Here is a 24,265-nt window from a genome sequence, read left to right on the forward strand (position 1 = left end):
TCATGTACGGATGTGAGAGTTGGACCATAAAGAAGGCTGAGCACCGAAGAATTGATGGTTTTGAACTGTGGTGTTGGAGAAGACTCTTGAGAGTCCCTTGGACAGCAAGAAGATCAAACCAGTCAATCCTAAATGAAATCAACCCGAAATATTCTCTGGAAGGACTGATGATAAAGCTGAAGCTCCAATACTCTGGCCACCTGATGCGAAGAGCCAACTTGTTGGAAAAGACCCTGATGCTGGGCAAGACTGAAGGCAGGAGAAGTGAGTTACAGAGGTGCAGGGCCCGCCCTCAGAGTTTTGGACTCTGTAGGTCTGGGATGTGGCCTGTGGTCGTTCCCTACTTCTGCTTTAGCAAATCACCACAAACAATGATTTAAACAAGACAAATCTATTATCTTAGACCCTGGAGGTCAGAAGTTAGAAGTGAATCTCATGGGGCTGAAATCAAGGTGTTGGCAGGGCTGAGTTCCCTGTGAAGGCTTTAGGGGAGATGCTGTTCCCTTGCCTGTCCCAGCTTCTAGAGTCCATCTACATTCCTTGGCTTCAAGCTCCTTCTTCAAAGGAGGAGACGGGCTCCTTCTTCTATCTTCAAAGCCAGGAACTGCATCACACCAGCCTCCCATCATCATATCTCCTTCTCTGACCCTGACTTGCCTGCCTCTCTCTTTCACGTATAGGAAACTACATGTAAGGACTTCCCTGGTGGTCCAGTGGTTAATACTTCACCTTCCAATGCAGAGAGTGTGGATTCAATACCTGGTCAAAGAGCTAAGACCCACATGCATGCCTCAGGGCCAAAAAACTAAAACATAAAACAGAAGCAATATTGTAACAAATTCAATAAATACTTTTAAAATGACCCACATCAAAACATTTTTTAAAAACAGAAAGAATCTGTGTGATGATGTGATTATATTGGGCCCACCCAGCTAATCCAGGATCATCCCCCTGTGTCAATCAGCAAAATTCCCTTTGTCAGGTAAAGCAACTTCTTCACAGGTTCTGGGGATTGGACGAGGACATCTTTGAGGGGCCATTATCCTGGATACCACAGGGCCTAAGACATCACATTTCTAACAGGCTTCCAGGTGCCGCTGATGCTTTGAGAGTAGCTTTTAGGGGCTTCCCTGGTGGCTCAGCTCGTAAAGAATCCACCTGCCTATGCAGGAGACATAAAAGATGCAGGTTCTATCCCTGGGTTGGGAAGATTCCCTGGAGGAGGGCAAGGCAACCTATGTTGCCAGTGTCAGCCAAAATCCTTTTACCCATTTCTACACCTAGACATCCACTTCTCAAGGCAACTTTGACTCCTTTGGATCTCATTTTCCATAAACTCTAAAGTGTGCGAGCGCTCTCAGTCATGTCCAACTCTTTGGGATCCCATGGACTGTAGCCTGCCAGGCTCCTCAGTCCATGGGATTTCCCAGGCAAGAATACTGGAGTGGGTTGCCATGCCCTCCTCCAGGGGATCTTCCCGACCCAGGGGTAGAACTCACATCTCCTATGTCTCCTGTCTTGACAGGTGGGTTCTTTGCTGAGCCACCGGGGAAGCTCTGAGGAGACTCTGAGCTTATCAGTAAATAACCATCTCAGGAGGAACTCTGTATGAGTCTGCTCAGGAGACTTCTTGCTTCTTCTTGGCAGAATGTAAATGAGACAGAGGTTAAAATGTAAATAGGATCTTTCTCCCACCTAACTGGTGTCTTGATTCCTTATGCTATTGAGATCCCTGGAATTTAAATATTCTTCCATCCCCCTTCCCTTTCCTTTACTAAAATTCAAAGTAATTGATACAACAGTACTCTTCCCTGGAGTATCTTTTCATTTTAACCAAACCTAAATCAAAGGGCTTCCCTGGTAGCTCAGACAGTAAAGCGTCTGCCTACCATGCGGGAGACCTGGATTCGATCCCTGGGTTGGGAAGATCCCCTGGAGAAGGAAATGGCAACCCACTCCAGTATTCTTGCCTGGAAAATCCCATGGACTGAGGATCCTGGTAGTCTACAGTCCATGGGGGTCACAAAGAGTTGGACACAACTGAGCAACTTCACATCACTTCAAATCAAAGCAATTTTTTTTTAGATTTATAATTCCTATTTCCATATAGGGATACATGAAGTGTAGCAGGATTGTATAAATAAAAAGTAAGTGAGAATGTGACAGGGAAAACAAGGATAAGAACATAAAATTAAACCAGGAACAAGGCTACTATAAAAAAAAAACAAACACTTTGGAGTTCTATATTTTTGCTGCAAGTATTGGGTTTCCTGGCAGGCAAGAGAAAAAAGAATAACTAGTTATTTACATACTTCACAGGGTTCATGTGGGAAAAAATGAATCCACTACTTAGTAGAGGCAGAGTTAAAAGACCAGAACGACCTTGTGTAAAGTAGGGAGCCACTCCTTCAATAACAGCTTTACAATGGACTCAGGGCCAAGTTTCATACAGCATTTCTTTCTGGCGAAGCACAGCAGAATAAAGGTGAGTCTGCAGGGAGTGGAGTATGAGCCCTAGAGTTCATCCCCTGTTTGATCTGGTTTAAGCCTGGGTTAGTTTTAAAGTATCTGGATTGGATTATCTGCTTGACCTTCAAAGAGAGCTGTATTAACAGAAAAAAAGACCTGTCAGTTAGGATCCTAACACTTGCAAGCAACCGAAACTTTAATTGTACTGGCTAAAACAAAATGACATTTCTGGGTTCCTGTGACCAAAAAGATCAGCAGTAGTTTTAGGATCAGACAAGGCTTTACCTGGGGCTTCCCGGATGGCTCAGCAGTGAAGAATCCACCTGCCAACCCAGGACACACAGGAGATTCAGTTTGATCCCTGGGTTGGGAAGCTCCTATGGAGGAGGAAATGGCAACCCAGACATGACTGAGTGACTACACACATGAGGCTTTACCTAGGACTTAAGAGCTCTGAAAAAGGCCTGGTTTCTTGCTCCACATTTTGAGGACCAGTTCCTGGGTGTTGGCTTCATACTCAGACAGATTCAACAGTTCTCAGAAATGACAGCACTACATGCAGTTACATTGATATGAATAGTTAGAATTTTAGAACATTTCTCTACTCAATGATAAATAGGCACCATCTCAAGCCATCTGAGTATTGCCGAGTGTGTGTGTGTGTGTGTGTCAGTTGTGTCTGACTCTTTGCAACCCCATTGACCATAGCCCGCTAGGCTCCTCTGGTAATGGAAGTTTCCAGGCAAGAATATTGGAGTGAGTTGCCATTTCCTCCTCCGGGGGATCTTCCCGACCCAGGGATCGAACCCATGTCTCTTGTGTCTCCCACACTGAGAGATTCTTTATTGCTGAGCCACCAAGGAAGCCCATCCCCTAGTGTGGTGGTTAATTTTATGTTCAACTTAACTAGACCAAGGGGTGCCCAGACTAAACATTATCTATGGGTGAGTCTGTAAGAGTGTTTGTGGATGAGATTACCATTTAAATGATGGACTCAGTAAAGTCCAGTTTCCTCCTGCTCCACTCCCCCATGAGGATAGGCATCATTCAATCCATTGAAGGACTGCTGCTGCTGCTAAGTCACTTCAGTCATGTCCAACTCTGTGCTACCCCATAGACGGCAGCCCACCAGGCTTCCCCGTCCCTGGGATTCTCCAGGCAAGAACATTGGAATGGGTTGCCATTTCCTTCTCCAATGCAAGTGAAAAGTGAGAGTGAAGTTGCTCAGTCGTGTCCGACTCTTAGCAATCCCATGAACTGCAGCCTACCAGGCTCCTCTGTCCATGGGATTTTCCAGGCAAGAGTACTGGAGTAGGGTGCCATTGCCTTCTCCAAGGAAGCCCATCCCCTAGTGTGGTGGTTAATTTTATGTTCAACTTAACTAGACCAAGGGGTGCCCAGACTAAACATTATCTATGGGTGAGTCTGTAAGAGTGTTTGTGGATGAGATTACCATTTAAATGATGGACTCAGTAAAGTCCAGTTTCCTCCTGCTCCACTCCCCCATGAGGGTAGGCATCATTCAATCCATTGAAGGACTAAGCAGAGCAAAATGACGGCAGAAGGAGGAATTCACCCCTATTGCCTCTTGCTTGCCAGTCTGAGCTGGGACATCAGTCTTTTCCCTCTCTTAGACTCGAATTTGTACTATTGGCTCCGCTGGCTTTCCTGGTCTCCAGCTTGCAGATGGTATATCTCAGCCTCCCTAATCATGGGGGACAATTCCTCATAATAAATCTCTTCTTATATCTATGTATCATATCGGTTCTGTTTTCCTCTGGAAAGCCCTGAGTAATACACGTAGCCACCCTGCTGCTGCTGCTAAGTCGCTTCAGTTGTGTCCGACTCTGTGCAACCCCACAGATGGCAGCCCACCAGGCTCCTCCACCCCTGGGATTTTCCAGGCAAGAGTACTGGAGTGGGTTGCCATTGCCTTCTCTGCTAGCCACCCTCAGTTCAGTTCAGTTGCTCAGTTGTGTCCGACTCTTTGAGACTCCATGAACCGCAGCATGCCAGGCCTCTCTGTCCATCACCAACTCCCGGAGCCCACCCAAATCCATGTCCATCAAGTTGATGATGCCATCCAGCCATCTCATCCTCTGCCGTCCCCTTCTCCTCCTGCCCTCAATCCTTCCCAGCATGAGAGTCTTCTCCAATGAGTCAGCTCTTCTCATCAGGTGGCCAAAGTATTGCAGTTTCAGCTTCAACATCAGTCCTTCCAATGAACACCCAGGACTGATCTCCTTTAGAATGGACTGGTTGGATCTCCTTGCAGTCCAAGGGACTCTCAAGAGTCTTCTCCAACACCATACTTCAAAAGCATCAATTCTTCAGCACTCAGCTTTCTGTATAGTCTAACTCTCACATCCATACATGACCACTGGAAAAACCATAGCCTTGACTAGACGGACCTTTGTTGGCAAAGTAATGTCTCTGCTTTTTAATATGCTGTCTAGGTTGGTCATAACTTTCCTTCCAAGGAGTAAACGTCTTTCAATTTCATGGCTGCAATCACCATCTGCAGTGATTTTGGAGCCCAGAAAAATAGTCAGCCACTATTTCCACTGTTTCCCCATCTATTTGCCATGAAGTGATGGGACCAGATGCCATGATCTTAGTTTTCTGAATGTTGAGCTTTAAGCCAACTTTTTCACTCTCCTCCTTCACTTTCATCAAGAGGCTCTTTAGTTCTTCTTCACTTTCTGACATAAGGGTGGTGTCATCTGCATATCTGAGGTTACTGACATTTCTCCCGGCAATAGCCACCCTGGGCCTCCCTAAAATGCAACTGAAGTGTTAACGCCCAGTGTAGCCAAGAGCCTTGAAACCCTTGCTTCCTGCACTGGCTTGCTCTGATTAGTCAGATTTTGAAAATTGTGCCTAACTATACTTTTTCTGTATTGTCTGGGGAAAGAGAAGGTGTTTTCCCCAGCATTCTCAGCAAATGTCCTGAGTCTCGATCTGATTACACTCGCTTAGGCCATATACACTCCCCTTAACCAGTCACTGTGAGCTGGAAAGCACTGACTGACCTAAGCTAGATTACAAGTTCTGTCCTTGACTCCACCAGTCCCTGGATGAGCACCTTGTCTGGGAACAAAGGATGAAGCAGAAACTCATGGGCTTTAGAATCAGATCCTGGTTAGTTCATCCATTCATGGATCAAAACAATGGGTAGAAAATACCAAACAAAACAGACCTAGTCCCATCCCTAATGGAGAAATTAAATGAGTGTATTTAATACTGTGTAACAAACCACCCCCAAACTCAGTGACTTGAAAACAACAACCATTTTAGTTGTTCAGCATTGTGTGGGTCAGCAGTTTGGACTGGGCTCAGTTGAATGATTCTCCTGGATTCGCCCCCCATGTCTTCAGCCAGCTTGTGGGGCACCTAGAGCTAGTTGATCCAGGGTGACCTTCCTACCGGGTCTGGCCGTTGTCCTTCACTGGGCCAGGCACTTCAGCAGGCTAGACTGGGCTTCTTCACTTGACAGCAGCGTTTAAAGAAGGCAAGCCCAATGCACATGTGCTTGTCTTTTTTTTTTTTTTTTACTTTTTATTTATTTGGTTTTGGCTACAATGGGACTTCAGTGTTGCCTGTGGGCTTTCTCTAGTTGCGGCATGAGCAGGGGCTACTCTCTAGCTTCGGTGCACAGGCTTCTCCTTGCAGTGGCTTCTTTTGTTATGGAGTATGGGCTTCAGTAGTTGTGGCATGTGGGCTCTAGAGTACGGACTCAGTAGCTGTGGGACACCAACTTAGTTGCACCTTAGTAAGTGGAATCTTCCTGGACGAGGGTTTGAACTTGTATCCGCTGCATTGGCAGGCAGATTCTTAACCACTGAGCCACCAGGGAAGTCCAGCGCATGTGGTTTTCAAGCCTGTGACTGCGTCATCATGCTAATGTGCCATTGGCCCAAGCAGATCACATGGCCAGGCCTAGAATCATTTCGATGAGAGGCTTCCCAAGAATGTGGGAATGGAGAGACATGATCAGTTGGGGACAGACTGTAATAATCTCCCGCAATCAGTAGCAAATGCATAAACCAATGACAAGTTTTGATTACTGTTCTAAAGGAAGTGATCAGGATGCTTGTGAGAGGATCATGGGAAGGGCCACGTTTAGGTGGGAGTCAGGGCAGGCTTTTCTGAGGAGGGTCATTTGCACTGTTGCCTAAGGAAGGAGTCCCTGGAGGAGGGCATGGCAACCCACTCCAATATTCTTGCCTGGAGAATCCCATGGACAGAGGAGCCTGGTGGGCTAAAGTCCATGGGGTCTCAAAGAATTGGACACAACTGAAGTGACTTAGCATGCATGCACTAAAGGAGAAGCCACATGAATGCAGGGAAAGGACTGAAAGGAGGACATCTAGGACCTTGCTACTCAAAGTGGTTCCTGGACAAGCAGCATCGGCATCACCTGGGATTTGTTAGAAAGGCAGCAACCCGGGCTCTGTTCTAGGCCTGCTGAATCTGCATTTTAGCAAGGCATTCGTGTGCACTATAATCTTTGAGAAGCTTGTGACTATCAGAGAGAAGGTAGAAGTGTCAGAAAGAGGGAAGGAAATAGCACAGCTAGTCCAAGACATTCAAGCGTGCTCCTCAGTTCTAAAATTGCTACTGTGACCTAGCTACTAGGCCGGGAGAGACCTTTCCTCCACTGCCCTGGGCCCCACTGAAGGGCCCCATGATCCCGACTCTGCGGTGAGAAGGGCTTTGGTCCAGTGGGCATCACCCAGATGGAAGCACCCGAAACCGGAGCTCTGCTGGCCTCGGCAGGGCACTTGCTCTCTGGTAGGTGGGAACAGTACAAACGGGGCCTATTTATGCACACATAGCTCCAGGTGGCAAGGAGGCCTGTTAAGGAGCAGCCAGTTTTAGGGCACCTTGATAATCTCTGGGAAGGCCAGACCCTCAAGCCTGCTTGGTCTTCTGGCCCCTCCCTGGGTGTTGAGGGTGATGACGAGTTTTCGGGTCCCTTCAGCCATAAGCCTACAAAGACGCTTTCCTGGAGGGCAAGTGGGTGGCATTCAGCTGTCATGCTAGGGTGATCATATGTCCCACTTGCCCCGGGCAGTCCTGTTTACACCTGCCGTCCTGGTGTAATGATTAATAATGCCCCCTCTCACTCTGGTTTGGATGATAACTAGGGTCACCTTAGAGCCCAAGCTTGATCCCCAGAACCAAGGGAGGGTGGCTCTGAAAGAGCACTGGTCCAGGAGTGAGGAATATGGGCTCTTGTCCTGCCCTACTGCTGACTAGCAGGGGGACTTTGGGCAAGCCCTCTCTGGCTGCCACTGCCTCATCTCTGAATTGAAGGAGTTAGATGAGACAGGCCTCTTCTAGCCTGGGGAGTCAATGAACGTGAGATGTGGGTCCCTGGGGGTTCAGCCCCATCAATAGGTTGATGATCATATGGCCATGTCCATGGCCTCTGGGGACCACACATTCTGCCAACTCTTCCTCCAGGTCCTGCTCCCTGCGCCCACAGTTCCCAGGGCTCTAGGCTTGTGTCTCTGCTCAGGGCTCTATGCCAGCAGGGCCTTGCTGCCTGTCAGCCAAATTCTCCTCCCCTACGCCCCACCCCAGGGGGACCCTTCTTCAGCCTGCACTTTCTTATCATATGATGTTTTGGACAAACAACTAAATCACCTGCAACTGAGTCTCCGCCTGTCACAGGGTATAAGATGTCAGTACTGTAGTGACTCAGACAGTAGAGAAGCTGCCTGCAAGGCAGGAGACCTGGGTTCAGTCCCTGGGTTGGGGTGATCCCCCTGAGAAGGGATCATCACCCAATCCAGTATTCTTCCCTGGGAAATCCCATGGACACAGGAGCCTGGCAGGCCACAGTCCATGTGGTTGCAAAGAGTTGGACATGACTGAGCAACTAACACACATACACACACACGCACACATACCCACACACACATATTGTTGATCAGTGTGTGGGTTGGGAGAAATTGACGAGGCCATCTTGGGAAAATACAATCTGCCACATTCTCCCCAATTCATATGGAAATCAGGGCTGTTCTAAGTCACAAAGTACAGGAGCTGGCTCTGGTTAGCTTAAGCAAAAAAATGAACTCCTTTAGGGTTTATAGAATTGATGGAGGCTAGAAGGCCAGGATTGTCAAATAAGCCAGAACCAAGGAAGTCTGGAGGCCTGGGCAACGGGTACTCACATAAAGGAGGAACATAAGAACTGTCCGATCTAAGGAGTCTAGCCCACCACTGCTTAGATAAATGCAATCCCTTCGCACTCAGCTTCCTTGCAGCACTCTCAAGAGCAAAGCCCAGGAAAGTCAAGCTGATGGACTGAGTCACATGCTTTCCTCCTGACTGGGGCCAGTGTAGACAGAGAGGACTCATTGGTACCTTTTGCTTTCCTAGTGGCAAGTTGGGATATTCTCCACAAAGACTACACAGTGGGGCTCCAGCCTCCAACGCAGTGGGGAGATTCTCCCAAAGAGACGTAGGGTGCTATAGGACAGGGGGAAGAAAGTGCTGGAGATCCCCAAAGTGTCTAGCAGAGAGCCCACAGACTCAGACACCCTTCTGCAGTGATTGGTGACCCCGGTTCTGAGGAGGAGGAACAGAAAGTTGAAGAAGATGCTCAGAGGGAGCAAAATATTGTCTTAAGGACTTGAGGGGCTGTCACTTAGAGGAGAATTTGATTTGTTCAACATGGCAGGGGGATATTTTTGGCCCAATATCAGAAAGAACTTAAAAAATATTTTTTCTATTTTTAATGTTTTGAATAGGCAATACATTAATTGAAAAAATATTAAAAGGAACGCAGTGAAAGTTTTACTCCCACCCCTATTACCTATCCGTCTACTTTTCAGCTTATTTCCCACCTCCACTCCAGATAGTCATCTTAATGATGGTGGAGGTTTAGGCTCAGTCATGTCTGACTCTTTGTGACGCCATGGGCGTAGCCTGCCAGACTCCTCTGTCCACAGGATTTTCCAGGCAAGAATACTGGAGCGGGTTGCCATTTCCTTCTCCAACTCATCTTAATAGTGCCTTGTGTATGCTCCCATAGGTTTTTAATTTCCTTTTAGGTTTTTAAAATTTATATTCTTAATTGTGGTAAAATATATTTAACATAAGATTGACCATTGTAACCAATTTTAAGTGTACAGTTCAGGGGTATTAAGCACATTCACATTCTTGTGCAACCATCACCACCATCCATCTCCAGAATGGTTTTCATCTTCCCAAACTAATAATCTGTGCCCATTAAAACAATAACTTCTCAGTCCTCCTTTCTCCAAGCCTTTGCCAACCAAGATTCTATTTTCTGTCTCTATGAATTTGCCTATTTCAGGTACCTCATACAAGGGAAATCATACAGTGTTTGTTCTTTTGTGTCTGGTTTATTTCACTCAGTGAATCTTCAAGCTTCATCCATGTTATATCAGAATTTCCTTCCTTTGTAAGCTTGAATAATATTCCATTGCTTTATATATTTTGATGATCTGTTATTAGATGCATATTTGTTTATAATTATTATGTCTTCTTGCTATATTAAACCTTTTATTAATAGATAATTCTTTATTAGCCTTTTATAACAGTTCTTAATTTAAAGCCCGTTTTGTCTGATATTACTATAACCACTCCTGCCTTTTTTTTTGGTTATTGTTTGCATGGAATATTTTTTTCCATCCTTTCACTTTCAAGCTATTTGTGTTTTTGTATCTAAAGTGTAAAATACTTTATTGTTAGAACGATGTTGTACAGCAGCTATCCAGATTACTAGATCTTATTTGTCTTGAGTAACTGAGACTTTATGCCTCTTGATCAGCAACTCCCCATGCATTAATGTTTTAATATTATTTAAAATTGTAATCTGATCTTTGCCATCCTGATCCGTTTTAGCACCCTTCCCCCTACTTTTTTATTGCCTTCTAGCATGCTATAATTTTGTAGTGTCTGTCCTCCCCACTCCATGCTATTAGAATGACAGCTTCATAGGAGCAGAGACTTTTGTGTGTTTTATTCATTGATTTATTTCTTAGTGCATAGTAAGTGCTCAGTACATAGCACTCAATATGGACCACTTGATCGAACACATAACTGAACAGCAGTATCTAATGAGCGACTGGGCTGCCTTGAGAAGTAAAGCCTTCCTCAGCGATCAATGTAAAGAAATAGAGGAAAACAATAGAATGGAAAAGACTAGAGATCTCGTCATGAAAATTAGAGATATCAAGAGAATATTTCATGCAAAGATGGGCTCAATAAAGGACAGAAATGGTAGGGACCTAACACAAGAGAATATTTCATGCAAAGATGGGCTCAATAAAGGACAGAAATGGTATGGACTTAACAGAAGCAGAAGATATTAAGAAGAGGTAGCAAGAATACACAGAAGAACTGTACAAAAAAGATCTTCACAACCCAGATAATCATGACGGTGTGATCATTCACCTAGAGCCAGACATCCTGGAATGTGAAGTCAAGTGGGCCTTAAGAAGCATCACTACTAACAAAGCTAGCGGAGGTGATGGAATTCCAGTTGAGCTATTTCAAGTCCTAAAAGATGATGCTGTGAAAGTGCTGCACTCAATATGCCAGCAAATTGGGAAAACTCAGCAGTGGCCAAAGTACTAGAAAAGGTCAGGTTTCATTCCAATCCCTAAAGAAAGCAATGCCAAAGAATGCTCAAACTACCGCACAATTGCACTCATCTCACATGCTAGTAAAGTAATGCTCAAAATCCTCCAAGCCAGGCTTCAGCAATATGTGAACCGTGAACTTCCAGACGTTCAAGCTGGTTTTAGAAAAGGCAGAGGAACCAGAGATCAAATTGCCAACATCCACTGGATCATTGAAAAAGCAAGAGAGTTCCAGAAAAACATCTATTTCTGCTTTATTGACTATGCCAAAGCCTTTGACTGTGTGGATCACAATAAACTGTGGAAAATTCTGAAAGAGATGGGAATACCAGACCACTTGACCTGCCTCTTGAGAAACCTGTATGCAGGTCAGGAAGCAACAGTTAGAACTGGACATGGAACAACAGACTGGTTCCAAGAACTGGACATGGAACAACAGACTGGTTCCAAATAGGAAAAGGAGTACGTCAAGGCTATATATTGTCACCCTGCTTATTTAACTTATATGCAGAGTAAATCATGAGAAATGTTGGGCTGGATGAAGCACAGGCTGGAATCAAGATTGCCAGGAGAAATATCAATAACCTCAGATATGCAGATGACACCACCCTTATGGCAGAAAGTGAAGAGGAACTAAAGAGCCTCTTGATGAAAGTGAAAGAGGACAGTGAAAAAGTTGGCTTGAAGTTCAACATTCAAAAAACTAAGATCATGGCATCCAGTCCCGTCACTTCATGGCAAATAAATGGGGAAACAGTGGAAACAGTATCAAACTTTATTTTTTTGGGCTCCAAAATCATTGCTGATGGTGATTGCAGCCATGAAATTAAAAGACGCTTACTCCTTGGAAGGAAAGTTATGACCAACCTAGACAGCATACTAAAAAGCAGAGACATTACTTTGCCAACAAAGGGCTGTCTAGTCAAGGCTATGGTTTTTCCAGTGGTCATGTATGGATGTGAGAGTTGGACTATAAAGGAAGCTGAGCACCAAAGAATTGATGCTTTTGACCTGTGGTGTTGGAGAAGACTCTTGAGAGTCCCTTGGACTGCAAGGAGATCCAATCAATCCATCCTAAAGGAGATCAGTCCTGGGTGTTCAATGGAAGGACTGATGTTGAAGCTGAAACTCCAATACTTTGGCCACCTGATGCAAAGAGCTGACTCATTTGAAAAGACCCTGATGCTGGGAAAGATTGCGGGCAGGAGGAGAAGGGGATGGCAGAGGATGAGATGGTTGGATGGCATCTCCGACTTAATGGACATGAGTTTGGGTAAACTCCGGGACTTGGTGATGGACAGGGAAGCCTGGCATAATGTGGCTCATGGGATCTCAAAGAGTCGGACATGGCTGAGCGACTGAGCTGAACTAAGAGGTAAAGTGCTTCTTGACACCTAAGGTGTCCTCTGAAAGGGTGGAGAGGGATCAGAGAGCAGAATCAGTCTTCAGTAGGCCAGGTCAGTCAGACAAGGTGACCTTTAAGCTGTCTTCAAGCCTAATGGAAACAAATCTAAAACTTGCCTGATTCAAGAACCCCCCCGACACCTTGCGCCTGAAGGTGTGTGTACTATGCTGTGGTGTTCAGGGATGGGTAGGTCATCATGGAGGAGCTGCAAGAGGAGGCAGAGGATGCCAGCATCCTAGTCTATTTGCGAGAAGCATTCTCATTCCCAGGGAGGGGGTAGCAGGGAGTCAGCCTAGGAACTCCTTGACCCCAGCTACTGCAACAGCTTGTTCAAGACAACTATATTTGGAGAGGTCTAGTTTTGGGGGAAAAAAAATCTTCAGTGCTCCTTTCAGGACAAAACATTTCCCTTTCCATGGCTTCCTATCAATCATCTCAGTCTCAGATATTGCCCAATTCTTTGTTTTCCCCACAACATTGCACTTAATGAATGATATTGGTGTGAATTTACAAAGTTATTTCTAAAACTTGTGGTTCAAAATCAGCTGTCTTTTATAGTCTATGTGCGTGTATATTTTTCAAATGATGTTGCAAGGACTGTTTTCCCCAAACTTGTTTTTAACAGTAAAAAAAAGAAAAAGAGGGGGAAATCTCTAAATGTTCAAAGAGGTTAAATAAAAAAAACTATGATGATGTGAAATTTCATTTACTAATACAGGAAAGGGCTTCCCTGGTGGCTCAGCTGGTAAAGAATCCACCTGCAATGCGGGAGACCTGGGTTCGATCCCTGGGTTGGGAAGATCCCCTGGAGAAGGGAACAGCTACCCACTCTAGTATTTGGCCTGGAGAATTCCATGGACTGTATAGTCTATGGGGTTGCAAAGAGACAGCCACAACTGAGCAACGTTCACTTTCATCAAGTCTCACTTTCACTTTCAATACAGGAAGAATGTCCATAAGGCATTACCGGATGGAAAAAAGGAGGTTACAAATCCCTGTGTGCAGTATGATTCCATTTTTGTTTGCTTTAAAAATATATACATATTTTAATATACAAAAATTTAAATATATTTATGTAAATTCTAGAATGACATGCAGCAAGATGTTGACAATAGTTACCTCTGGGATTTCAGCCCATTTTTGTATTATTTCTTTTATTTGTATTGGTAATCGTGAGCTTTCTTTCCTTTATATTCAAGGAGAAGAATCATACTGAAACCATTCACTTCAGACTGGGACTTGAACTCATACGACCAGGCCTTGAACCTGGCCAAATCCCATGATCTTCCCACTGAGATCACACACCTGGTCTCAGGACTTAATGAAGCTCAGGTTCTTGATGTCACACTGCAGAAAGAATTCAATGAGAGACAAAGTGATAAGTCAGAAGTGGATTTATTTAGAGAGATATGCATTCCACAGACAGAGTATGGGCTGGCGCAGAGGGCGAGTACAGCCTTGAAATGTGGTATGGTTAGCTTTTATTGGCTGGATGATTTCATAGGGTAATGACTGGGAAGATTATTCTAACTATTTGGGGGAAGGGATGGAGATTTCCAGGAATTGAGCCACTGCCCACTTTTTGGTCTTTGATGGTTGGTCATGGAACAGTCATAGCACTTGTGGGTACTCAGCATATGCTGCTTCCCTGGTGGCTCAGATGGTAAAGAATCTGCCTGCAAGGCAGAAGACCTGGGTTCAATCCCTGGGTCACGGAGATCCTCTGGAGAAGGAAATGGCAACCCACTCCAGTATTCTTGCTTGGAGAATTCCATGGACAAATTCTTGGTGGGCTATAGTCCATGGAATCACAAAGAGTCGGACTTGACTGAGAGACTAACACTCACTAAAAGACCTTTGCCTGGTCATGAAGATCTCCTCTCATGTTTTCTTCCCAAGGCTTTATTAGTTTAGTTTTCACATTTAGGTCTATGATCCAGCTTGAATTAATTTATATGGTGTGAGGAAGGGGTTAGAGTTCATTTTTTTCCCCTCATGAGTATGCATAGAAAAAAATTGTTTTTTCCCCAGAATTGCATAGATGTCTTTATAGTAAGTGAAGTTACCATATATGTATGGATCTATCGCAATCAACTTTATTATTGATTTATTTTTATTTTTTTATTTTTGACTGTGCTGGGTCTTCTTTGTTGTGTGTGGGTTACTCTCTAGTTGTGGTGCACGAGTTTCTCATTTTGGTGGCTTCTCTTATTGCAGCGGAGAAGGCAATGGCACCCCACTCCAGTACTCTTGCCTGGGAAACTCCATGGACGGAGGAGCCTGGTAGGCTGCAGCCCATGGGGTCGCGAAGAGTCGGATACGACTGAGCGACTTCACTTTCACTTTTCACTTTCATGCACTGGAGGAGGACATGGCAACCCACTCCAGTATTCTTGCCTGGAGAATCCCAGGGATGGAGGAGCCTGGTGGGCTGCCGTCTATGGGGTCGCACAGAGTCGGACACGACTGATGCGACTTAGCAGCAGCAGCAGCTTATTGCAGAGCACAGGCTCTAGGGCTTGCAGCCCTCAGTAGTTGTGGAACAACAGGCTTAGTTGATCTGCAGCATGTGGGATCTTCCCCAACCAGGGACTGAACCAGGGTCCCCTGAATAGCAAGGTGGATTCTTAACTACTGGACCACCAGGGAAGCCCCACAAACAACTTTAAAGGCATCAATTTCCAGATCAACTTCTGTGTGTCTTTTTTTTCTAAAATGGATCTGTTTGCCTCTGCAATGGAACATCAAGCCAGCTGTCCTTTCCCACTTCACTTACCTTTCCAAATAAGGCTTACCTTTCACTCAGTTCCCGTGGGAACATGGTTTGTCATCTAGACAAGTGCAAAACACTGTAGACCCAAACAAAGGAGCAATTAGAGAGTGCACACTTCTGAAGGAGAGACCCTCTCCACAAAGCACAGAGAGAATCAGCTATAAATATTGAAGGGACAGCATCTTATTCCATCTAATGGACAAATTCTAGGTGACAAGGCTCTGTGCACTGTCTATCTATTTAGCTTAGAATATGAAAGTGAGATGGTTGTCACGAGGCTATGTATTAATACATTTATCTGAACTGAAAAATGAATCCAGATTTTTCTTTTGACAGAGAGTAAGTCTAATTGGGCTGACTGGTTTGACAATGAATTCTGACTTTGCCAATTAGCTTATATGGCAGACATTTCCCATAAATTAAATAAACCAAATCTGCAACTCTGAGGTTCTCAAGAAAATATATACAACACACAGGAAATTATATTTTTTGCTGCTATTAAAATTATGATAAAAAATTTAGATGTCAACTTAAAAATATGAGAGTATGTAGTTTTCCAAAATTCCTTGAGGGGATACACAGCATGAAAATTTGAAGAACACTGATCTAGGGCAGTGGTTCTCAAGTCTAGTTGCAATTGGAATCACTTGGGGAGATTAAAAGACGGTGATGCCTGGGATTCACTCCAGGCCGATTATGTCAAAGAAACTGGGAGTGAGTACTTTTTAAAAACTCCCTAGGTACAGCCAGGCTAAAAACCACTTGCTCCTTTCTGCTTTGTCTCTCTGGACTCACACAATCTAAACCCCTCTCCCTACCTCACTCCCGGCACCCCAGACTGTCTCCCTGACTCACACCCATATCTAGCTCCAAGCCTAGACATTATCTCTTGGACATTCACAGGCCCTTCAAACACAACATGTCTCAAGCCAACCTTGGCAACAGTTTATTTATTTATTATTTTTTGACTGTACTGGGTCTTCATTGCTTTTGTGCAGGTTTTCTTGAGTTGTGGTGACCTGGGGGACGTGGTAGGTCTGGCAATCTACTTTTCGTTGCGGTGCACAGGCTTCTCTCATCATGCAGCCCAGGCTCTAGGCACAAGGACTTCAGTAGTTGCAGGATGTGGGCTCAGTAGTTGCAGCTCCCGGGCTCTAGAGCACAGGCGCACCAGCTTAGCTGCTCTGGGGCATGGGGGATCTTCCCCGACCGGGTACCGAACCTGTGTCCCCTTCACTGGCAGCTGGGTTCTTATTCACTGTGCCACCCGGGAAACCCCTTGGCAACAGTTATGATCATGCATCGGTAGAAAATGTGTGGGTGTGTGCCTCAAAATACATATATTAAAAAATAAACCAGGGGAGTTTCCTGGTGGCTTAGTAGTTAAGATTCTGGGCTTTCACTGCTGTGGCCCAGGTTCAGTCCATGGTTGGGGGACTGAGATCCTGCAAGCCGAGTAGCTTGGCATAAAACATCTCTCCAAATTATATGTATTACTATGTTAGCATGTCTATAAAATAGAAAATATAAAAACATGGGACTAAAAATGAATATAAGAGACTTCCCTGCGGATCCAGTGGTTAAGAATCTACCTTCCAATGCAGGGAATGAGGTCCTACCCCTGGTTGGGGAACTAAGATCCTACATGCCTCAGGGCAACTAAGCCTGCGTGCTTCAACTAAGACCCCGGTGCAGCCATAAAGAAATAGAAATAAAAATCTTTTTAAAAATGAGTATAAATACAAGTTGTAACATTTTCTCTCCACATCCTATGGATGACTTTTGTTCTTTTGCACATACAGATCCCTCTTCTGGGAATTCCCTTCCCTCTGTCCTTCCCTACAATCTTCCACTTATTCTTCAAGACCCAGTCCTCTGAGACTCCCCCACAGATGGACTTTCCCTACCTCCAAAATGCCCCCAGAGGACTCTGCACAAGCCTCTCCCTTTACAACAACAATTGTTTTGGTTTGGTTTTTTAAATATTTATGTCAGCCAGGACTGCTGCCACACATCCTGCAGTCAGGATGAACAGGAAGCCGCACAACAGGGATTCGTTGGCCCCTAATACCACCAGAGCCAAGGCTGAGGATCCCTGCCCACACCTTCCTCTCTCCACATCATGCCTGACAAGCAACAAAGTCAGCCTGTCTTCAAGGCTGAGATCATGTCACCTGCTTTTCCAGATCTGCCATCCTCTAGCTATGTGACTTTGCTGTGTGCTTAGTCACTAAGTTGTGTCCGACTCTTTGTGACCCCATGGACTGCAGCCCTCCAGGCCTCTCTGTCCGTGGGGATTCTCCAGGGAAGAATACTGGAGTGGGTTGCCATGCCCTCCTCCAGTGGATCTTCCCAACCCAGGGATTGAACCCAGGTCTCCCACATTGCAGGCATATTCTTTACTGTCTGAAGCACCAGGGAAGCCCAAGAATACTGGAGTAGGTAGCCTATCCCTTCTCCAGGGGGTCTTCCTGACCTAGGAATCGAACCAGGGTCTCCTGCATTGCAGGTGGATTCTTTAAGAGCTTAACTACCAGGGAAGCCCTTGTGTGACTTTAGGCAAGTGATCTGACCTCTCTGAGCCAGAGTTTCCACCTTGTTAGAAAAAAAATTAAAAAAACAAACTCCCTCCCCCTGGAAGAAGACACAACGATGCCCAGAGAAGGCCCAGCTCTGTGCTTGGCTCCCAGAAGAGCCCAGTTCACAGAGCTTGCTGTTGCTAATCTCGGCTTTTCTCTTCCCCGAGACCTCTGCTGTCTGTGAGTTTTGGGACTCCTATACCCAGAACGTGGCTCAGTGGTAAAGAATTTGCCTGCAGGTGATGCAGGAGATGCATCAGATTGAGACCCAGGGCTCAATCCCTGGGTTGGGAAAATCCCCTAGAGAAGGAAATGGCAACCCACTCCAGGATTCTTGCCTGGAGAATCCGCTGGACAGAGGAGCCTGGTGGGCTACAGTCCACAGAGTCACAAAGAGTCGAACACGACTGAGGACAGCACTCAAAACACACTCTGCTGTGGCATGAGCTGCGGAGAGAAATGAGAACTGTGCACACTGAAAGGGCAGGGGCTGAGCAGGGGCCTGGCCTGGGGTGGGTGCCAAGTGCTGACTCCCTGGTACATGCTGGTCCCTGTGCTGAAAGGAACACAGGGAGCTCCGTGGGTCATGCAGAGTTTGAACTGTAATCAGGCAGAGTGTGTGGGTGGGACTCTCCCTGAGCCTCTAACTCTGGGCCTTCTGCCCCAGGCCTTGTGGAAGCTGACTCTTCCTCTCAGATATCAAAGGCTCCCAGTGACAGGGCTCCTCGAGGGATTTTCCCTAAACTTTTTGTTTGCAAACGTCAAGCCTACAATAAAGTTGCAAGACAGGTGCAAAGAGTATGCATACACCCTTCACCTGGATCCACCCCTTTTGCTTCATCTCTGTCTGTACACAGGCGTGCATGCTAGGTCGCTCAGTCATGTCCAGCTCTTTGCGACCCCATGGACTGTAGCCCGCCAGGCTCTTCTCTCCATGGGATTCTCCAGGCAAGAATACTGGAGTGGGTTGCCATTTCCTCCTCCAGGGGATCTTCTGGACCTAAGGATCGAACCCACATCTCCTGCCTTGGCAGACAGATTCTTTACCACTGGGCCACCAGGGAAGTCCCTGTCTGTATACATGCCCACACTTTTTTCAGAACCATTTGAAAGTTGACATCATGACACTTGATCTCAAAATGTTTCCCCAGGCATCCTCTCAGAACAAGGACATTATCCTTTAAAACCACAACACAGTGATCATATTCAAAACACATGGTGCTGATGAATCCCTTATCTAACTGTGGTTCTGGTTTAGATTTCCCCAGTTGTCCCAATTGTGATTTTTTTAATAGTTTTTTTTGTTTTGTTTTGATCCAGGAGCTGATAAAGGACCTATCTAAGCATTGTATGTAATTATGTAATTGTCATGTCTATTTAACCTAGTTCTCCTTTTTTTTTTCTGGTCATCTGGGACACTTACATTAAAAAAAAAATTTTTTTTTTAATCTATTTATTTATTTTTGGCTGTGCTGGGTCTTCACCACTGCTCGGACTTTTCTCTAGTTGCAGTGAGCAGGGGCTACTCTCTAGTTGTGGTATGCGGGCTTCTCTTGTTGTGGAGCACATGCTCTAGGGCTCGAGGGCTCAGTATTTGTGGTTCTGGGCTCTAGAGAGCTGGGTCAGTTGTTGTGGCGCATGGGCTTAGCTGGGCTTCCCAGGTGGCACTAGGGGTAAATGAATCTGCCTGCCAATGCAGGAGATATGAGACTCCAGTTCAACCCCTGGGTTGGAAAGATCTCCTGGAGGAGGGCATGGCAACCCTCTCCAGTGGTCTTGCCTGGAGAATCCCATGGACAGAGGAACCTGGTGGGCCACAGTTCATAGAGTCGCAAAGAGTTGGATATCACTGAAGCAACTTAGCATGCGCGCACAGGCTTAGTTGCTCCTCAGAATCTTCCTGGATCAGGGATCGAACCCGTGTCTCCTGCATTAGCAGTCAGATTCTTTACCACTGAGCCACCAGAGAAGCCTGATACTTATATTTAAAAAAAAAAAAAAGAATCCAGACTAGTTGTTTTGCACAAATGTCCCTCAATTTGAGATTGTCTGGTGTCCATAGTGTCAAAAAGAGTTGGACACAGCTTAGCAACTGAGCACGTGTGCACGCTAGTTATTTATGATTAAATTCAGGGTGTGTGGTTTGGGTAGGAATATTAATAGCACAGGGGGCTTCCCTGGTGGTTCAGACATTAAAGAATCCACCTGCAATGTGGGAGACCTGGGTTCAATCCCTAAGTTGGGAAGATCCCCTGAAGGAGAGCATAGCACCCCACTCCAGTATTTTTGACTGGAGAAGCCGATGGACAGAGGAGCCTGGCGGGCTACAGTCCATGGGGTCGCAAAGAGTTAGACACGACTGAGCAACTAAGCACTGCACATTAATAGCACAGAAGAAAAGTTTGATGCACTCAGAACATCCCACCAGGCAGCACAAGATGTCCCATGTCCCACTATCTGTGACCTTATTTTTGACCCTACAGGTTGTCATAGAGGAGAGAATTTTGCCGGAACCTGCAACCTCTCCCCTTGAGCCCCAGGCCAGCCACATTGGAGACCTCGCTATGAGTATGGGGAGGCACCTTCTGTGACTTTGAAGGTCTGAAGGGAATGGAGTGTGGGCAAAACTGGGTCCCAGGGTCCCAAACCCCACCCTCAGCCCTGGGGTTCTGGGGGAGGGCACAGGGGCTCACTCTCTTAGCTCCTCCCCCTTTATAGATTTTTCAGAGAGCACCAGAGGAGAAAATCATTATCCATCATCACAGATGCAACCTCAGTGTTTATGATACTTTTCAATTTACAAAGGACTTCCCTGCTTCATTTCCAGATGCAAATAAAGAGCCAGTCTCCACAAGCACCAACCATGTTCTGTGGTAAAGTTTCAAATGCCTTAGAGTGCTCTAGTCCTCACACCCATCCTGAGAGGTGGGTACAACTGTCACCCCGTTGTATAGATGGGAGAATGGAGTCACAGAGAAGTTAAGCAGCTTGCCTGAGGTCACCCAGCTAGGAAGTAGCAGTGCTGGGACTCGAACCCTGGCTCCTTTGAACCCCTAGCTAAGGTTCTCAGCAGCATCCTGCATGTTCTCTTTTGAGCTTCACAGCAGATCAGGTGGCAAGCAGGGAAGACATGAAGGTACCCGTTTGCAGATGGAGGAAATAAAACCAGAAAAGTTGTGTGTTCTGGCCAAATTTGTGGAACTGGGAGTAGGCCCCAGAACTTCAGAGTCCTGGCCTAGTGCCCTTGCCATAGCCTCAGGCTGCTCTTGGGACTGAGGCCAAAGATACCAAGGAGGGACTTCCCTGGTGGTCAGTGGCTACTGTGAGCTCCCGGTACGGGGGGCCTGGGTTCCATCCCTGGTCAGGGAGGGACTAGATCTCCCACACTACAACTAAAAAATAATAATAATAGATCTCGGCATGCCACAACTGAAAGATCCTGCCTGCTGCAACCAAGACCCGGCCCAGTCAAATATTTTTAAACAACCAAAAAAAAAGCAAAGATGCCAAGGGTCCTGATGGTGATACGCCAAGAGGGACGGCAAGAGGGCAGGGCAATGGCAGGGAGTGTCCCTCCGCAGCCTGCTCAGCATGCCACCATGCGTGAAGCAGGGATCTTCCTTGCCTTTGCCCCCAAGCCACAATCCCCCTCCTGTCTGCCCATGTGCCTGTCTCGTCCTGCCTCTCCTTGGCTGGGAGGGAACCATCCTGTGTCAGCCATCCACTTGTCAAGGCACCCTTGTTTTAGGAAGAAATGACTGGTTCCTGTGGCAAACCCCTGCCTAGCCTGATAGACCTGAGCAGCTGGTTTTTGAACTGTGGTCTCAAAGGAGAAGCCCAGAATCTCCACCTGCTGGAGGCAAGAGGAAATAGTGGGCCAGGATGGGGAGGTGGCCTGGAATCACCTGGTGGGACGTGGGTGAGACAAAGGAAGCCAGAGGGTGAAGGGGAAAAGGTCTACCTCTTTACTGCTTTACAAATCCTAGATTGGGTCACCTCTTCCGTGAAGCTCACCTTGATCACGACAAAGGAAGCCAGAGGGTGAAGGGGAAAAGGTCTACCTCTTTACTGCTTTACAAATCCTAGATTGGGTCACCTCTTCCGTGAAGCCCACCTTGATCACCTTGGCGCTCAGTAAGCTCTGCTCAACTATATGTGCTTAGCCAAACAGTTGTGTCCAAATCTTTGAGACCCCATGGACTGTAGCCTGCCAGGCTCCTCTGTCCATGGTATTCTCCAGGCAAGAATACTGGAGTGGGTTGCCATGCCATCCTCCAGAGGATCTTCCCAACCCAGGGGTTGAACCCAGGTCTCCTGCATTGCAGATGGATTCTTTACCATCTGAGCCACAAGGGAAGTCCCCTCAACTATATGAGAAAGTACTTAATTCTGCTTTAACCAAAGCAGGCAAAGTATTGTGTCTCCTCTACATGCTCCAGTATTCTTGTCTCAGCTAGTAAAGAATCTGCCTGCAATGCGGGAGACCTGGGTTCAATCCCTGGGTTGGGAAGATCCTCTGAAGAAGGGAAAGGCTACCCACTCCAGTATTCTGGCCTGGAGAATTCCATGGACTGTATAGTCCATGAGAGGAGCAACTCCACGTCCAAGGAGCGGCAGCTGTGTGGGCGCAGGAGGGCCGAGAGGAGCTACTCCACGTTCAAGGTCAGGAGGGATGACCGTGAAGAGATACCACTCGTCCAAGGTAAGGAGCAGCAGCTGCGCTTTGCTGGAGCAGCCATGAAGAGATACCCAACGTCCAAGGTGAGAGAAACCCAAGTAAGTAGGTAGGTGTTGCGAGACGGTATTAGAGAGCAGACACACTGAAACCATAATCACAGAAAACTAGCCAGTCTGATTACACAGACCACAGCCTTGTCTAACTTAATGAAACTAAGCCATGCCGTGTGGGGCCACCCAAGACGGATGGGTCATGGTGGAGAGGTCTGACAGAATGTGGTCCACTGGAGAAGGGAATGGCAAACCACTTCAGTATTCTTGCCTTGAGAACCCCATGAACAGTATGAAAAGGCAAAATGATAGGATACTGAAAGAGGATCTCCCCAGGTCGATAGGTGCCCAATATGCTACTGGAGATCAATGGAGAAATAACTCCAGAAAGAATGAAGGGATGGAGCCAAAGCAAAAACAATACCCAGCTGTGGATGGGACTGGTGATAGAAGCAAGGTCCGATGCTGTAAAGAGCAATATTGCATAGGAATCTGGAATGTTAGGTCCATAAATCAAGGCAAATTGGAAGTGGTCAAATAGGAGATGGCAAGAATGAACGTCAACATTCTAGGAATCAGCGAACTAAAATGGACTGGAATGGGTGAATTTAAATCAGATGACCATTATATCTACTACTGTGGGCAGGAATCCCTTAGAAGAAATGGAGTAGCCATCATGGTCAACAAAAGAGTCCGAAATGCAGTACTTGGATGGAATCTCAAAAACGACAGATTGATCTCTGTTTGTTTCCAAGGCAAACCATTCAATATCAAGGTAATCCAAGTCTATGCCCCGACCAGTAACGCTGAAGAAGCTGAAGTTGAACGGTTCTATGAAGACATACAAGACCTTCTAGAACTAACACCCAAAAAAGATGTCCTGTTCATTATAGGGGACTGGAATGCAAAAGTAGGAAGTCAGGAAACACCTGAGTAACAGGCAAATTTGGCCTTGGAATACAGAATGAAGCAGGGCAAAGGCTAATAGAGTTTTGCCAAGAGAACGCACTGGTCATAGCAAACACCCTCTTCCAACAACATAAGAGAAGACTCTACACATGGACATCACCAGATGGTCAACACTGAAATCAGATTGATTATATTCTTTGCAGCCAAAGATGGAGAAGCTCTATACAGTCAGCACAAACAAGACCAGGAGCTGACTGTGGTTCAGATCATGAACTCCTTATTGCCAAATTCAGACTTAAATTGAAGAAAGTAGGGAAAACCACTAGACCATTCAGGTATGACCTAGATCAAATCCCTTATGAGTATACAGTGGAAGTGACAAATAGATTTAAGGGACTAGATCTGATAGACAGAGTGCCTGATGAACTATGGACGGAGGTTTGTGACACTGTACAGGAAACAGGGATCAAGACCATCCCCGTGGAAAAGAAATGCAAAAAAGAAAATGGCTGTCTGAGGAGGCCTTACAGATAGCTGTGAAAAGAAGAGAAGCGAAAAGCAAAGGTGAAAGGAAAGATATTCCCATCTGAACGCAGAGTTCTAAAGAATAGCAAGGAGAGATAAGAAAGCCTTCCTCAGCGATCAGTGCAAAGAAACTGAGGAAAACAACAGATTGGGAAAGACTAGAGATCTCTTCAAGAAAATTAGAGATACCAAAGGAACATCTCATGCAAAGATAGGCTCGATAAAGGACAGAAATGGTATGGACATAACAGAAGCA

The 24,265-nt window shown here is 46.0% G+C and overlaps 1 long non-coding RNA gene across 1 annotated transcript in view; it reads left to right on the plus strand.

Moving 5' to 3' along the window:
* The window catches only part of LOC145528529 (uncharacterized), a 45,566-nt gene extending 24,862 nt beyond the window's left edge, over positions 1 to 20,704 (plus strand). The window contains exons 4-5 of the long non-coding RNA XR_014070485.1: positions 20,331 to 20,446; positions 20,566 to 20,704. This is a non-coding gene — a long non-coding RNA (uncharacterized LOC145528529). The remainder of the gene's footprint in view (positions 1 to 20,330; positions 20,447 to 20,565) is intronic.
* Positions 20,705 to 24,265: the final 3,561 nt, after the last annotated feature.

This window comes from Giraffa tippelskirchi, chromosome 12 (assembly GCF_054371585.1).
Source record: "Giraffa tippelskirchi isolate mGirTip1 chromosome 12, T2T-mGirTip1v1.2.pri, whole genome shotgun sequence".
NCBI classification, from domain to species: Eukaryota; Metazoa; Chordata; class Mammalia; order Artiodactyla; family Giraffidae; genus Giraffa; species Giraffa tippelskirchi.